Below are 18205 nucleotides of genomic sequence, written 5' to 3'. Positions count from 1 at the left end.
AAATACTTTTTGGTCCAGTGTTTTAGCTTAGAAATCTTTCAATTTTCTAGCTAGGATGCAAAAATTGGAGAATACAAATTGTAGTGTGCAAATGTCCTGGGTCCCAGATCATCAGGTTCTTTGTGTGGCAATGACTTTGTGGTCATTTGAATAATTATACATTTGTTTGGTAATAAATCATAACTTTAAATAAGAAATGGAGAGCGCCTTGGTAGCTGAATGGTTACAGCGCGTTACACATAATCACAAAATCGCATGTTCGATTCCAGTCGCTGACCTTTGTTGTATATCGCTCTCTCTCCCTCCGTTTCTTGTCTGCCTCCAATAAAGTTGAAAATGCCCAAAAAAAAAAAATGGTAAGGGTCCTAAACTGGTTCTGCTTTTTTCTTTTCTTTTTTTGCAGTTTTAGAAATATTAGTAGATTACTGTTTTGTGTGTATTGCTATTATTTATTGTTCTTCAGTATCACTATCTAGTTTTGTCCTTCACTGTTGAATGTTTTCTCCTCTGCCTTAATTCTTCTGCACTCCCACTCTCTTTAAAGAGGTGAACTCCCCGCTGCCGTCCTTGTACATAAGCATTTGTTCTTACATGACCTGCCAGCTGAAGCGAAGGACAACTGAAACCGTACGAGTGTGTAAATCTGTGCATGCGTGTGTGTTTGTATGAATGAACTCCATCCATCTAAGAGCCGTAGTGTTTTCATAACACTCTCTACAACACCGTCCCAGCAGTGTGTCAAGGGGAATACACTCTCCAAGCGTTTGTCACATTTCTGGTGATGATATAACAAACTCATCTCTACTCATCTGCACATGTAAGCAGACACACAATGCAAATTAATTGGAACTGCAAATTTATCTTCTCTATCCGATTACCTCTGAAATGTCTTTTAAACACTCCATCGTGCTGTCATAATATTGGTGTTACATCTGTCATAACATGCAGCGGCGTATTATGCCTACGGCGGTCTTTAAAAAAGCACTGATTACACTGGCAATCATTCCTTCAACATTTATGCATCTGAAAAAACAATAAGTCTTGTTGCTCGCTAAGTCAAGCACAAAGCATTATATTTGGAGTGTGTATTTTAAAAAATAATGCACGATAAGCAGTCAGATGTCAGATACTCTAGTCTAAAAATAGTAGGGTTCAAGTTACAGAAACAATGGTAGTAAATTATGAGTCATGTAATAGGGAGACTTGACATTTGTTTTATTCTTTTAAACCATCAATACAAGCAGTAAATGTTGATTGTAATTTATAGGCAATATAATATTTTAAGACACTATTCTTCATGAAACTGGATAACTTAGCCTCTCGATTTAATTTGTCACAGCTAAACAGTGAGTTAAAGATTCTCCCATTTTAATTTAAGTGTGTTTTTTAGTAAAAAAAAACCTTGTCAATCTGAAGCAGCACTGATGTTTAATGTATGACGTTTGAAACAATCATCGAATAAGTTCAGTTTGCAGAACAGACAGTAGCTGCAGACCAAGGCGTTAACCTTGAGGAGCGTTAGGGGAACAGTCGGTTCCTCTCTGACCTGACGTCTGTGACAATCTCAGTCACGCCACCGCTGCACCGCCCGCCACGGGACGCACCAACGGGGCCGACGATGGCCTTCGCTGAGGAATGTTTAGCCTTAATTCGGGAGCATCAACATCTTGGGAAAATATTTATGCCTTTAAAAATAATTTTTCCGGACATAACAAAGATTAGAGCAAGTGTTAAAATCCAGAGTTTCATACGCAAGTTGTGGGCGACATGATTAGGAGCAGACGGTGGCAGGATGTACTAACTAATCGTACAAAGTGTTACAGTGAGCCTGTGTACGTTTTGCTGAACAGCGACAACTCACAAGTGAGTTATGGGACAATGGGAAGTGCTAAAACCTAATCTAAAAGTACAACGTGTTCTCATCCCAACTCGTCACATACTGATGCTTTGTCAGACCCCTTGGTGTCACTTTTCCGTCGCAGTAAACACGTGCTTAATGTTGTCAAGTAAACAAAAACACTTGCTTAGGTTCAGGCAATAAAACCACTATAGTTTGTTTTAGGAAAAAAAAACATGGTTGGGCTTAAAAAAAAGACACTGAAAGTTGTGAACACGGGACATAAACAGCGGTCTCCTGGATGACAGCCTTGTGTTTGTTGGACCCATCCACCTTCCCTCCCGCCCGCCCGCACTTATTATGTGTCTTTTTGCTCTTTAAACATCACCACACTCCCGGAGCATTTACCTGAGTGTTTACTGTTGCCACGGATGGGTTTGCATTATAGTTAATGGAAAACCTGGTACGTCTCATACAGACAATTAAGCGTCAGTATCTAACGTCGACCGCCATGACAAAGCGTTGGTATTTGACGCCCTGGGAATGAGAACGGGCTGAAAAGTAGCATAAATAAAGAAGAGTTTTTGAAGCTGCTCTTATCAATATTTTTATATTAACAATGGTGAAAATGACTATGTGTAATGTGAAAGAGCTCTGATCTACAGAGAATTCGCTCTAGAGGGTGTTTTGGTGTCTTGTTTTGTCCGTTCTCATAAACCAACATTAGCTACATTAGCCAAACGCCAATATGGGACCAACCGAGGGGCACGTGAATGCATCATTAACCTGCCGTGCCGCAGCCGTCTGTCTCGACTTGAGTCTGATTCAACAGGACTCATTTACGTCCTCGATCAAGACAATGATTCCCGCTCATTCATTGGTTGTCCCACTTCCTATTTTTTGGCGACTGCACCACCGTAGCAGGCAGCGTGAGCAGTACCTTAGGATAACAGCGAGGGGGAAAGTTGGGGATTCCTGTTATATACTGAACACTAAAAAGAGTTGTTGGTGGTGCTGGTTGCTGGTGAACATATGGAGCATTTACCATTAAACAGATATTCGCTACCTGTCCAGAACTTAAGAGCAGACAGACAAAATCAGCGACTAGCCGGTGAACATATTGGAGCATTTAGCCCCTAAAGAGCCCTATATTTTTCTCAGGAGTTGGTGAAAAGGAGAAAAAGAAGAGTGAACATACGAAATATGACTCCAAATGAATGCTTATGTTGTATTTGAAGCAGTTTGGCATATTTGATGAAGTTGATGTGCACGATTGCATTGAGAAACAGTGTGTTTTATTTCTTCTCAGCTTTTCATTCTTAGAGGGAGAATAGTTTTCTTCTTTCAAAAGTGTCATTGTCTCAATTTAAAGCAGGTTGTGTTAGCAGCTACTTTCCGGTAACTGGATAGTGCAGCAACACTGCACATGCTAGTTATAAATGTCTGTGACATTGTACGTATTTAATGAACCTAAATGGCCTAAGGCAGCTGCAAATGCAGACTGATGTATAAGCGGCACAAAAAGGTTTCGAGCAGGCCACATTTTTTCCTCTGAAGGTTTTCTAAGTTTGATGAATAGGACTTCAGGCAGACGTTCCGTGTCACTGAGGCTTTTGTACACCCAAACAGCAAAGTCCTGCTACTCAAACGCCCAGCTTCCTTCCACAGAAATGCTTTGATAAAGTCACAGTGCTGATGTGAATGTGTGCGTGCTTGTCTGTAAGCGTCAACGTACATGCTCTCATGAGTATGTGTGAAAAATGCATGTTATATAAGTATTTCAAGCCACATACGTTGATTTATTGCAATTTCTTGTGCAACAATGACGGTAAAAAAGGAGGGATATTAACATCTGAAATATGTTTGCATGGATATTTTCACATGGCTTTAACCTTTTTCCTCCTTTCTTATTTTCATGACACCCTGAACTGGAATATAGAAAGGGGGGTGTATTAAGGGGAAGAAAAAAAAAAGAGATTGACAAAGAGGAAAAGAAAGGAAGGGTAAAGGAGAGGTTAGCTGGGAGGCAGACATAGGAAGGAGGAAGTTCATCCACCTGTGTCTGATTTACAGCAGTCGGATATAATCTCCCCGACCAGAGAGAGATACAACTCTTTTTTCAGATCGATATACTCAAACAGGACTACATAGGATGAGGCCTGTTCTTGATATCCGACTACAGATATGAGACAAAGGAGGTAATGGCGCTGCAGTATAAGAAACGTATGGCCGCACCATTTACACATCAAAGGCGTGAGGATTCAGATGTTTGAGATTTGTCCTGTTTATTTAAAAGATAAAATATATTGCTGGATATTTTAGGTGGAGAAAACATTTGCACAGTAATCAAACTGTCAACATACCCGAGGTTCATAATTTATAACATAAAAAATGTTAATGATTTAAACTAGTTTAGTTTAAATCCAATGTGAACTTTGAGAGAATTTGGATTATTAATCACAGCCAGGAAGTTCTCTGTTTGTAGGGCTACCTTCAATAGAGAGGTCAAAGATCAGGTTCAGCTACAGATTAGTGCCCTGGGAGTTAACATTGACAACTATTGTTGTCAATTTCAACACCAGCAATCTTATAATACATTTGAAGACGCATCACACGAAAGAGCATTTATTACGCTGGTATCGGATCAGTACTCGGTATCGACCAATACCGCAAGTTCAGGTATCCGAATCGGTATCGGGTAGGAAAAAATGGTATCAAAACATCTCTCATTTGTGTATAAATGTCACACATTAATAATAGGGCTGTCAAAGTTAACAAGATAGTAACTCGTTAACGCAAATTTGTTTTAACGCCACTAATTTTTTTAACGCATCAACGCAATTGATCTTCAGGAGGTCGTAGCGGGTTCAGTTTTAAAGCTAGAGTGGTATCATATGAAACTAGAAAACCTGATGAATCCATTGGTACCAACCATGTCATACTATCTTGTCGCGAAGGAGGCTAAATAACGCTCCAAACTTGCGCTAAATTTTGTCAAGGAAAAACTGTCATGGCCATTTTCAAAGGGGTCCCTTGACCGCTGACCTCCAGATATGTGAATGAAAATGGGTTCTATGGGTACCCACGAGTCTCCCCTTTACAGACATGCCCACTTTATAATAATCGCATGCAGTTTGGGGCAAGTCATAGCCAAGTCAGCACACTGACACACTGACAGCTGTTGTTGCTTGTTGGGCTGCAGTTTGCCATGTTATGATTTGAGCATATTGTTTTATGCTAAATGCAGTACCTGTGAGGGTTTCTGGACAATATCTGTCATTGTTTTGTGTTGTTAATTGATTTCCAATAATAAATATATACATACATTTGCTTAAAGCAGCATATTTGCCCACTCCCATGTTGACAAGAGTATTAATTACTTGACAAATCTCCCTTTAAGATACATTTTGAACAGATAAAAAGTGTGTGATTAATCACGATTAACTATGGACAATCATGCGATTAATCGATTTGAATGGATTGACAGCCCTAGTATAAATGTCACACATTAATACTTTTATGATTAGATTATTTTCCTTCTCTAGTTGCACCTTCAAAGGCCTCCTAACTCAAGCAGGCACACTCCATCTCCAGCAGCACGGAAGAGCTAATCAGCAATTAGTGATTAGCCAGTATGTCGTGCCACCGCCGTAACCCCGCCACAGTGACATTTCCTGGCTGCCAGGCCTCTGCTGACTGACACCCTCCGGTTCTTCCACTGCTACACATCCCTCTCAAAGAATCTGATGAAGCAAATATGGCCGCCTATTACAGTACGTCGTCCTCACACTCGCAGCCTCCTCTTCCCTCGCTCTTTTCTCTAATCACGGGCGGAACAGAGCTCGGCTCTCGGAACAAAGGGCGGTGTTTGTTTTTCCGCGGGCCTTTTACTCCTGGCGTGTTCCTCCATGTGCGCGTGCTGGCCTTTGATGTGTAACACACCAACGTTCGCCTCCGCCTCCGCCTCCGCCGCCCTGCTTACTGAACTATCTGGGCCTAAAAGCGTGCAGAGAGGAGGGAAGAAGGGAATACAAGGAATAAAAAAGTGTTTGTCTTTCCTTCTCAATCACAAACGAACTCTCTACAACTGATTGTTTGATGATGAACTTTTCAACTTAATCACACGGAGCAGATCTGAGGTTGCTAAGTTTAGCTCAAACAAGTTAGACTTGTAATGACGATCATGTTTTCTTTTCCTGCTGTTGATCACAAGGAAGCAGAAGCTCCTCTCTGAGGCTTTCTTTAACTGGTTTGACCCCGATTTCACTGAATACTTCTTTTCTTTTGTTTTATTTGTCGAGACGGACTCTGAGTCACAGAGAAGCACATGATTTCTGTCAGAAAAATCTAGTTATGATGCCGGGACTAGCTCGTGCTGATTATCTGATAGGAGGGAGTCCCCTCGACGAGACAGATGATGAAGAGACAGAAGCTGATAACGTGGTGTTACATGACGAGTCCCCCCAAACACACACTCGTCTTCATCGTCTGCTGGATGCTACGCTTGAGCTGATATGGAGAATGCCTGCGTTTCATGTGTGTGTGTGTCTGCAGAGAAGGTGTGAAAAGTCTGACTTCTAATTCACCTCCCTCTGCATGGGGGTTAATTCTTCCTTTCCATCCGGCTTACTTAAGATTTAAGAGAAGGGGGGGTCCGAAGTGGCAACAGATGCATAAAGGTGCCTGTGTGTGTGTTATTGGAGGAAGGACCTTTCTCACATTCAATTGTCTTCACTAAAGCCCTGGCTGTCACACACCCGCAGCCTCAAATCTGCTAATTGTTTAATCATTTTCAGCACATAACTTCCTAATCTGAACACACATTTCTAATGTAATGATTTCTCCTCTCAGCTCTGTGTTTCTGCAGTCTCTCTGGACACACAGGAGCTGTTTGGAATAACACATCTTTAAAACAAACAAAACAGACTGTTATCAGGCTGTGATCAGGCAGTTAGACAGTCAGCAAAAAGCTCTGTGTGTGTGTGAAGCTGTTTATGCTCTGCAGCGGTCCACAAGGGGGCAACGTTTGTAGGCCAAATGTGTGACATCATTATGAGCTGTGTCCCAAATCTACACTGCATACTGATTCTAGCAGGTTTAGAGCAGGCAGTGAAACAATATGAAGTAAAGTCAGCATGCAAAAGATTAGATTAATTTGATTTGAAAAGATTGATGTGAAAATATAATAATCTCGCAAATGTTTTCTTGTATGAACAAGTGACATTGTAAATATAAGGTCTTTAAATTTAGACTGCAATTTTTTCAATTTAAATGTGAGACGTTTTAGCCCAGAACAAGGTGTCCCAACTGTCCTGAGGAGGCAGAAGTTTTGGAAAGTATACAAAAAAAAATCTGCCTTTCACATTTGGGTTGGGCCCTAAAATACTTGATAAATTGTTAGCAGACACCTGGACCTGTTCAGGGATCAAATTATGTTCATTACTGTTACGGTATGATACAAAAGTGTCCCCACCGACCCTGCTCTTCCCTATTCAAACACAAAAGTGAGGACATTTTAAACTACGCTGTAAGTTCATTCAGTTACGTCCTTTATCACGATAAACATCAGTAAAGGAACCACAAAATAAATCTCAACAAATAAAAATCTCTATTTACATTTTGGTGATAGTTTACCTGACTCTGTAGAGACCAAACACCACAAAAGAAGAAGGAAAAGGTGAAGAAGACTTTTCTTGGATATTTAACGTATAATGTCTCTTATCACTACGCTCGATAGATCCTCTATATTATTCCTCACCTCTCCCCTCGCTGGTAGCCAGTTCAGGTAATACCATACATGCCCTGCAAAGGCTCATAATTGCCAAGTGCTATTAGATGGCCAAACGGGATTATTTCTTCAAAAGAAACATTAGCTGCTTTTAGGAAGGAGTGTGAGTGTGAGGATTGGGGCTTGCTGCTCCCCCTAATCTGGCAGGAGACCCCCACAGTCACACTCTTCCACCTGGCTCCCATTACTCCGCCACAAATCCCTAATCCCTCCGTTTGTTTTCCCGGATGAGACCCAGAAGAATGGAGGAGAGGGGAGGCGGAGGAGGAAAGGGAAGGCAGGAGTCGGGGTCATGGGTGATGGTGATAATAGTGATATGACGGTTATTTGCCGTAGCTGATTTACAGCTTTAAACATAAATTGTTGCTCCCATTTATCTTTAGAGGGAAGAGATGAGTGTTTCTCTCCCTGTGTGTGTGTGTGTGTGTGTGTGTGTGTGTGTGTGTGTGTGTGTGTGTGTGTGTGTGTGTGTCTGGCCTCAGCGGCCTCCTCTCTTTAATAAAAGTATTGTTTGTGTTTCTCCTGATTGGGAACACATTGGGCCTGGGTCGGGCCCTGCCGGGGCTGGGGTCCGGGGTCTAGGGCAGACCGGGGGTCCTGTTCTCCGGGGGTCTCTCCTCTGGTCCTTCCTCTCCTCTCCTCAGAAGTCCCGTCTGCTCGGGGGGCCACGAGGGGCGGCGGGGTCGCCCCTGAGAAGTGTCCCGCCGCGGGATGACCCCGCGCTGCCTCCATCGGGGGGTAACCTTAGTCCTCTCCTAGCGGACCCCCTCCCCTCCCCGCGGGGATGTAACACACACACACACACACACACACATATACAGGCCAGTCACCAAACAGCCACACAGGGTGATGAAATACACGTGCGCACACAAAATGTGCAGCCATTGTTCTCATTGTACCAGACTGTGAAATACACACACATATTCTCACCCTTTTGCTCGCCCAGTCTCTTCCTCACACACACACACACACACACATTACCACGGAGACCATCATGCAGGTCGGGCCCAGCTCTACCTGTGTGGCTTCGGCTTTGTTGTCTTGACGACACCCCGTGTTCGAGATCTCCACATCTGATAGTGTTAACATGATCAAACTCAAGCTGTTAGAGCCATGTCACTGATCCAGAGACAAAGAGAAAGAGAAAGTGAGATAACAAAGAGTGGGGAATAAAAAAAATTGGACAAAACGATGAAAATTAAGAGTTGGGATGGCAAATAAGGAAAGCGCAGTATGTGAAAATGATAGAAGAAAGACGGCGTGGCCCTCCACAACTCCACACAGCATGAATAACGAACACATGGACTCTATATTAGCTCATGGAGTTAACAGGCAGCAGCGGCGCTCTGACATGAGCTCATGTGTTTGGACAGATCTGCTGAAGGTTTAAGACCAGTACCGAAGCCTTATCTGATCCAGAGATAAAGTCTCTCGCTAAGAATGAGAGGAAAACACACACACAGAGGTAGCCAGTGTGAATGAATGGTCAGAGGAGATAGAGAGAGAAGTGTAGCTATATGTATGAAGGAGAGAGAGAAAGAGCGGGTCTGGATAGAGACTCAAAGAGAACGAGTGTGTCCTGGGAGACCCCCGGACACAGAGTCTGTACACTGGGTGTGTGTTGGTGATGATGTCAGTGTGAAGAACAAAAGTGTGGACAGATATGAGAACAAACGTCACCACGGGCCTCAGTGTGTTATGTTGTTTTAAATCGCTAAATTTTATGAATGAATGTGACATCTGTATGAGTGTGTGTGCTACATGTATTATGTATCATAGGCATGGATTCATGCACAGCTCATATTGAATTTAATTATTTTTTTTATTCCTCTCATGACAATCGTTGGATTATGTTATCAGGGTGAAATAATCAAATTTGTTTCCAATGCATTTTGTTTTTTAGTTAGGGCTGCCAATCGATTCAAATCTCACAGTTAATCGTATGATTGTCCATAGTTAATCATGATTAATCGCACATTTTTTATCTGTTCAAAATGTACCTTAAAGGGAGATCTGTCAACTATTTAATACTCTTATCAACATGGGAGTGGGCAAATATGCTGCTTTATGCAAATATATGTATATATTTATTATTGGAAATCAATTAACAACACAAAACAATGACAAATATTGTCCAGAAACCCTCACAGGTACTGCATTTAGCATAAAGAATATGCTCAAATCATAACATGGCAAACTGCAGCCCAACAGACAACAACAGCTGACAGTGTGTCAGTGTGCTGACTTGACTATGACTTGCCCCAAACTGCATGTGATTATCATAAAGTGGGCATGTCTGTAAAGGGGAGACTCGTGGGTACCCATAGAACCCATTTTCATTCACATATCTTGAGGTCAGAGGTCAAGGGACCCCTTTGAAAATGGCCATGCCACTTTTTCTTCGCCAAAACTTTAGCGCAAGTTTGGAGGTTTATTTTACCTCTTTCTCGACAAGCTAGTATGACTGGTTTTAAAACCAAGCCCGCTACGGTTATAAAATCACAAGCTGTGTAAAAGAAATTAGTGTCGTTAAATTAAATTTGCGCTAACGCGTTATTATCACATTAACTTTGACAGCTCTAATGATTATACATCACTTGGCGCTCAATTTATCACACTAAAGATTTCAGCTCCTTTCAGTGCTTGAACTCCAATTAACACTTCAACTCCATTCAGCGCTTATACACAAACTCAAACCTCAATTCAACGTCTTTCATTTTCTTGATTGATCGATTAGTTGTTTGGTCTATAAAATGTCAGAAAATGGTGAAAAATGTTGATCAGTGTTTCCCAAAGCCCAAGATGACATCCTCAAATGTCTTGTTTTGTCCACAACTCAAAGATATTCAGTTTACTGTCATAGAGGGGTAAAGAAACCAGAAAATATTCACATTTAAGAAGCTGGAATCAGAGAATTAAGACTTTTATTCTTTAAAAAAAAATGACTCAACCCGATTAATCGATTTTCAAAATAGTCGTCGATTAATTTAATAGTTGACAACTAATGGACTAATCGTTGCAGCTCTAAAAACACAGAATAACATTAGATTCTGTGTCTATTGCCCTGTACAGTATCTTACGGTGCTGGTTGCAGATTCTACTATTATTCCACCAAAGACATAAATACTTTGCAGTACCTCTTCAGCGTCTCACATCAATTACATTTGACTTGTTGCACATCTGTATGTCTCTGCATTACTGTACCAGTGCCTCTGTAGACAGCACACATCAGAACCAGATCTGAATGGCCGCTGCTTGCCAAGGCTTTGGTGCCCAGCGTGATGTTGCTTCCTGCAGGAAGAGGGAGAGCAGAGGAAAAGCAAAACAGGACATCTTCAGATCTGTCAGGGGAGCAGCCCCGCTCCTCTTCTCGTCTGCCCTCGGGGGAAATCGCACCAAAGGAAGCGCTCTCTCCCTCCTTTTATCCCCCCTTCTCTGCCCTCGCCCTGCTCTGCTCTCCCTGGGACGTGTTCTCCCTGCTAATACTCCTCTTCTCCTCCGTGACTCTGAGTCAAACCGTGATGGATGTCACCTTGCATGATCTCAAATTCTGACAGCCACCTGTTTCACACAAACTGACTGTAGCTCTTCATTACTGTAGTAATACCGTCTGTAGTTAATAACAAAAATGACATTTCACACCATAATAAATGCCACGTTTACTTACCTAAAAATGCAATATATAGCACTTTTAACACCAATACATAGTCGATTTAATAGTTATTTAAAGATATACAGATATGAAGGAACTAGAACAAATAGGCAGCCTTCATCTCATGCCAGTAGTTGTTTTTTGTAGGATTTTAGGTGGAGTTTATAAATCAATATTTGCAGCATTTAATATTAATATGTATTTTATAATTTCTGTAACTTTTATTGTTGTATTTTATACGTGTCTTATTCTATTTTAGCTTGTTAATATTTACTATTCTCTTGGCTTTTTAATTAATGTTTTTAATTGTCCTTTTATAATGTGTTTCTTTTGCACTTTGACTTGATGCATTTAATGTTTTATGTAATGCACTTTATATTGCTGTGTTGCTGAAATGTGCTATATTGCCGGGCCTTAAAAAATTACATTTTTATTTAAATCTTTAATAAATATTAGCAGTAAACAATCATTAAAACTTGATTTCTTTGACAGTTATTTTAGGTAATCCCCTGTCTCACACTTTTATTTCATTTTATATTACAGGTTTTTTTTTTTTTTTTTTTTAGTTATAGTTCCTCAAAATTAAAACATTTCTCATTTTACTTCTCGTTGCTAAGATATTTTTTTTACTTCTCTTTTTTTACTTAATTTGCATTGACATTAGATTGACTGTATATTTTCTTGTGTGTTTACCTTTTACCACCTACTCCACCTTCACTGTGAATTCATAAATAAATAAATTAATAATACATGCAAAAATAAATAAATAAAAAATAAATGCAAAATAAATAAATTGATTTGAAAAATAGAAATAATATATCAATAAACAAAAGGGAAAATTAAACAGAAGACTAAATAAATAATTAATACAAAGATAAATAAATAAAGAAGCATTAAAACAGAAATATCAATTTATGTCACATTTTATCAATTCATTATTGGCTACATTTATTTTTAATATTATTTTTTGCCATATTTAATGACATTTATTTATCGAGTCATTTATTTGTTGTTTGATTTATTTTTTATTTTGCCAGGTTCAGTCCTTCATAGAAATATGTATCAATAAATTGAAATAATTTTCAAAAACAATGCCTTGTAGAAAATAATAAATGTACATTGCACAACCAAAACCTTGAAAACATGGTGTCTCCAAAGGATATAAATATGTTACATACTGAGCTTGGATGGATCAACATTCCTATTAGGCACATGTGTATTTTCCAGCAGTAATGAGGTGTTTATGACCGGTCCAAGTGGAGCCGGAGGGGATTCTGCTGTGTTCCAGTTGGAAACAGAAACCCTAAACGCTCCTCTCATCCTCCACTGCCGGCGAGCCCGTTCTTAAACCATCGCCAAGGTTACCACAGCCACTGTATGTGCTGTTTGTGTGTGTGTGTGAGTGTGTGGGTGTGCTTCTCTTTTTTAAAAATGAGAGTGAATGTGCGTGTTGTTCCATTGGCTGGTTTTCCTGTTTGTTATTGCGGTTGTGACGGAGGCAGGAGAGCCGGAGCTGGGGAGGTTTGTGTGGTGTGCTGTGTGCAAGCGGATCCAACAGAGAGTGACACTCTGTTGGCCGAGCTTAGTGTGTTTTAGTGGTGCGTGTGGTTTCAAGATCTCATCCTCAAACTATATTCACTGGATGTGTTTGAAGTCAGCGGCGGTGGCCTCAAACATCATCTCTCAGCATTTGTGAAAGAAAACAATGGCCAGATTTCAAAATGATTGACTCAAAGTCCTTTCGGTACTCCATTGTCCACTTGTTTTGTTTGTTGGTGGTCATTTATTTCCCTGATTTTTGCTTTTTCATCGCCAAGTCATTAAGTCAAAACCATATACTTATCTTAGATCTAACACTGGCTACGTAGAACTGTTATATCTGTTCAAAAACAAACACTCTCGTCTTTCTCGGGTCGAAAATCAAGCTGTTCCACTCGGTGCTCCCCCTAGAGGCCTGGAGTTCTTCTGTTTTGTTCACCCATAGACTGTATATAAAGATGGACGACGCGTCTCCACTTCCTCCCACTGTAAAGAAGTGTAGCCAAAATATCCTGGATACAGGAGCTACCATCTTGAGATTTTGATGTAATTTGGAGCCAGAGTCTGCGCTGCAGTGATCACACAAACCAATCGCGAGCCGAGCACGGCCGCAACTTATCAGCGAGAGAGACGCACAGCTGTTTTTCCCATAGACTGTATATAAGAAGTGGACATAGTTAGACTTCTTTTTGCAACCAGAGGAGTCGCCCTCTGCTGTTTATTAGAAAGAATGCAAGTTTAAGGCACTTCGGCATTGGCTTCACTTTTCAGACCCCACATGGTTTCTCCTAATGGAAACCTTTTGGGCCGTTTCAGCACACTTGCACTTGTCGGCCCCCGACATACTGTACGTACTGTAGCAGCATATTAAGCTGTAATGCATGGAAGCCATCTCTTACAGCAGCTTCTGTTGCACCAATCAGTAAGATTGTCATTAGCAAAGTAGCATAGCATGGACCCCAAGCTATATAGCCATGCTTAATGAATAATCGAGAGATGGAGAGATAAAGGAGCAACAGAAGAACAGTATAGAACGCTGATGAGAGAGTAGAAAGACCATAATGGACAGCTGGTGTTCAGTGGAGGCCGCCTGGCTTCCCGTTGCTCTCTTTCCATGTGGCGATTAGATAACATCTCTTACCTTATTCACTGCAACCCACATGTACTCTGCTCTATTGTACACGGGTAGGCTGGCATGTTAGGGAAAGGAAGAATAACCTTGTCTGGTTGCCTTAACAACACTGTGGTTCAAAGGGAGGCTGCAGCAGCGGTGTAAGAAAGAGAAACAGATAGAGCAGCACAAGTGCACTTCTTGTATTCTGGCACAAAGTGTTCAAGAATGGGCCGTTTAAAAACACTATTAATCTTTGTTTTAGTATTCATGATTAAAAAGTTTCAAGTGTGACTGTCAGAATTTTTTTTTAGATGACATAAAACTAGTGGAACAAGGCATAGAAGTGGCTATTAGACGTGTCATAAAAAGAGCCACATTAGCCGTGTTTCCATTCACATATTTTCATGTACTAATTTCTTTAATGAATTCACGCAACTTGCGTTTTTTTAGGTTGTACCAGGCTCAGTTTTAAAGTTAGAGTGAAGATACTGGTACAATATGAAACTAGAAAAAACCTACAGAATCCATTGATACCAACCATGTCATACTAGCTTGTCGGGAAGGAGGTTAAATAACGTTCCAAACTTATGCTAAATTTTGGCGCTCAAAACTGTCATGCCCACTTTATGATAATCATATGCAGTTTGGGGCAAGTCATAGCCAAGTCAGCACACTGACACACTGACAGCTGTTGTTGCCTGTTGGGCTGCAGTTTGCCATGTTATGATTTGAGCATATTGTTTATGCTAAATGCAGTACCTGTGAGGGTTTCTGGACAATATCTGTCATTGTTTTGTGTTGTTAATTGTTTTCCAATAATAAATATGTACATACATTTGTATAAAGCAGCATATTTGCACACTCCCATGTTGATAAGAGTATTAAATACTTGACGAATCTCCCTTTAAGGTTCATTTTGAACAGATAAAAAATGTGTGATTTTTCGTGATTAACTATGGACAATCATGCAATTAATCGCAATGAAATATATTAATTGATTTTTGCGTGGTTTTGTTTTTTTGCCTTTGTTGAAAAAGAGTTGATGCACTAAATGAGATATGGAAACGCCTTTGCCGAATAAATTCTAACATAGCGAACATTTAACTCACATGACTGATGAGCTGTTTCCGATGTCGGCGTCTTCTCGGATATTTCAAATGCTTGTCTTCTTCCTCCGGACAACATGAAACATAGCCAATACTAACTGACATGAAGGAACAATTAAAACTTGCCCAATTGAAACAAGTTCCTGAAGACCTCTCTCCATTTTTCTCTCGTATGGTTAGATGGACAAGGTTTTGTTTCCTGTTCGCGACCCCTACTTCTCCTACTCTGTTTACTGGCGGATTACAGCCATGCATAGCCTATAGCGGCAACTTCTGACCAAGTCGCCGAGTTTAATCTCTACAAACTGTTTAATGGAAACACGCCTGATTCGCATTACTGTTTTTTGCGATACTTCAAAGGTTCGCTTAAAATTTGCTTGACAGTTGAATGTAAACACGGCTATTGACAGGAAACACGTCCACCATGTCTGATATCATTCCTCACCGGGCTAACACACAGACCACCAAAGCAGAGTGGCACCCCTAGCCCAGTATATGATGCAGTACATCTCTGCTGTTCTGCACCATTAACACACACACACTGTTCTCACATGCAGCTCAACGGTAAAGTTCACTTTCTGATTCCTCTCTATCTTTCAACTGCAGAATCCCCTGCCTATATGAAGGAAGTGTGTGTGATGTGCACTCATACAGCTAGTTGTCATGCACATGTTAGAGAAAGTATGTGAGTGGTTAACAAGCCAGCGTCTGAATGCTCTCCTCCCGCTCCTTGTCAAGCCGACGCTTTGATCTGTCTTCAGGGTGTCAGCTAGCAGCCATGTTTGTTTGCCCAGCGAGGTAGGCTACCTGTGTAATTACCTCTAACGAAGTGACTTGTTTTGATTTGGGCTGAAATCTAATCCCCGGCCGGGGATGAAGATGTGGAAATGGGTTTGAGGTTACTTGGGGATTTTAAAGAAGTATGAGCCTGGCTGTGAAGCTGTGAAGCTGTTTCAGGGGTGAGGAAGGTTTGTGAGTTTTGAGGAAGTTTATATTGTGAGGAGGAACATTTTGGCTTATGGCTTGTTACTGTTATCTTCCAAACATCCAGCCAGAGCTTTGATAATCTCCACCTCACCTTCTTTACCTCTTTACCTCTCACATAAATATACAGTATTATGCACAAACACACACGCACACACATGCTCTACTTGTTGACTCAAACGCTCTCCCTCAGCTCAAACACACGTACAGTACACACATACTTGTGCTCCTGTGAATCATTTAAGCCCTGGCAGCAGTTCAAGAAAACCTCAAAGGGAATGTTGTTGGCAGGAGGCTGCAGCACTTCACCTCTCCGTAAAGGTTAGCGAGGAACACAATGTGGCTCTCCTCTGCTCTGTCCTCCTGCCTCACCTCCCTCCTTTACTCTGACTTATCCTCTGCACCCAAAGTGTGCTCTCTCCTTCTAACTTTATCTCATCTCTTACTTTCTAGTCTCCTTTCCATTTTTCTGTTATTGCATTTGCAGAAAATTGATTGTCAGTCGTTGATTTCTGCACTTTACATGTGTACAGGCATTTAACTATATTTATATTTTTCACTTAATGCAAAAGAGTATTCATGCAACTTTGTCCAGTTTATTTATTAAAATGTGCTCTTTCCGTCTACCTTTATCTCATCTGTTACTTTATATTCTCCTTTAAATGTTTTTCTGTTATTGCACTTGCAGAAAAATGATTGTCCATCATTGATTTCAGCACTTTACATCTAACCAACACACATTACCCACATATACTCATGTGATACTATATTTCTATTTTTCACTTAATGCATAAAAGTACTCAAGCAATTTTGTCCAATTTATTTATTTTATTCATTTATTTATTTGACATGGACATCTTCTTGGTAGTGTCTAGAAGGGAACCCAGGAGTTGTGGAAACTCTTACGAGATTGTTATGGTTATAGGCATTGATTGAAAGGTTAGGATAAGTCGTCGAGCAGCAAGTCTCGCAAGAGTTTTTGCAGGTTTTTGCAGATCTCAGATCAGATTTTGCAATTTGCGGATTACCTTCTAGACACGACCCATGTTCTTAGCTGTAGGCTACCAGAGTTAGCTATAAGATAATTTAAATCTGTTGTCCCGGGGCAGGAAACAGAGAATTACAGCTCTCGTTAAGACAATTAACACTATAGTATAAAAACACAATTACAAGACAGTAACGTTACATATTCACTATATAAAAACAACCACAAGATTTCACAACATTAAGACACATCAAGAGTTTGCGTTCATGTGTGATGGGCAAATTATTGGGTTGATTTTAGCCAAGATTTTATCTTGAATTTTAAATCAACAAGGCTGCAGCACTCTCTTATATAACTCAGTATTGAGCTCCAATAACAAGCCTTAAAGTGTTATTTTTTGTTGGTTATTTTCTTGTTTTTTGTTGCATTCAAACGAGTTTTCTAGGATGTTGTATATGAGACTAATTCAGAAAATGCAGCAAATTCAGGTCGTCTTTGCGTTTTGATGGACTATGTCCGTGTCAGAGGAGGTACTGTGGAGGGCCATAGAGCTTCCCATAGGCTTCCTGCAGCCGATAAGAAACGTAAACACGCCAGGTCACCAAAAAAAAAACACGTCACCCTCCTCACTGGAGCTAATGAAGGGCTCTGGTAGTAGGGGAGAGGTGGTGGTGGTGGTGGGGGGGTTTACTCTCACACAATGATCTGAGTGTTTGAAGGAGAGGGGATGGACTGTACAAAGTAAGGAAGTGTCCCTCACACACCACCCGCCGAGCATCCCCCTTAATAAGACTTTTTTTTCTTATAGGAGCACATACATACACACACCTCAAAATGTGAGCATATATGTGTCTATGTGTGTGTGTACCCCCCATCTGCACCCCGTCCCTGAGCCTTAATCAATGCGGGCAGGGATGTGAAGGAGATGGGTGGAATCTGGTGGTCAGTGTTTATTTGCTCTATCTCTCTCTTCCCTTGGAGAGGAAAAAGAGCCATGTTGGAGACGCTGCATGAGGGCTGAGGGTACATCCTTCGTCTTCCTCTTCACCTCATCCCTGTGTCACCTCCACCATCCCCCCGTCTCCCGTCTCTTTCCTGCACCTCATAAGGATTTCATTGAGGAGAGGCGATGTCTTGTTGATGTTTAATCATGCAGGCAAGCCAGATGCAAATGAACCAGAGACCAAACCCAGGGAGATC

The sequence above is a fragment of the Sebastes umbrosus genome, chromosome 7 (genome assembly GCF_015220745.1).
Source record: "Sebastes umbrosus isolate fSebUmb1 chromosome 7, fSebUmb1.pri, whole genome shotgun sequence".
Lineage (NCBI taxonomy): Eukaryota > Metazoa > Chordata > Actinopteri > Perciformes > Sebastidae > Sebastes > Sebastes umbrosus.
Note: the sequence above shows the minus strand (reverse complement) of the source record.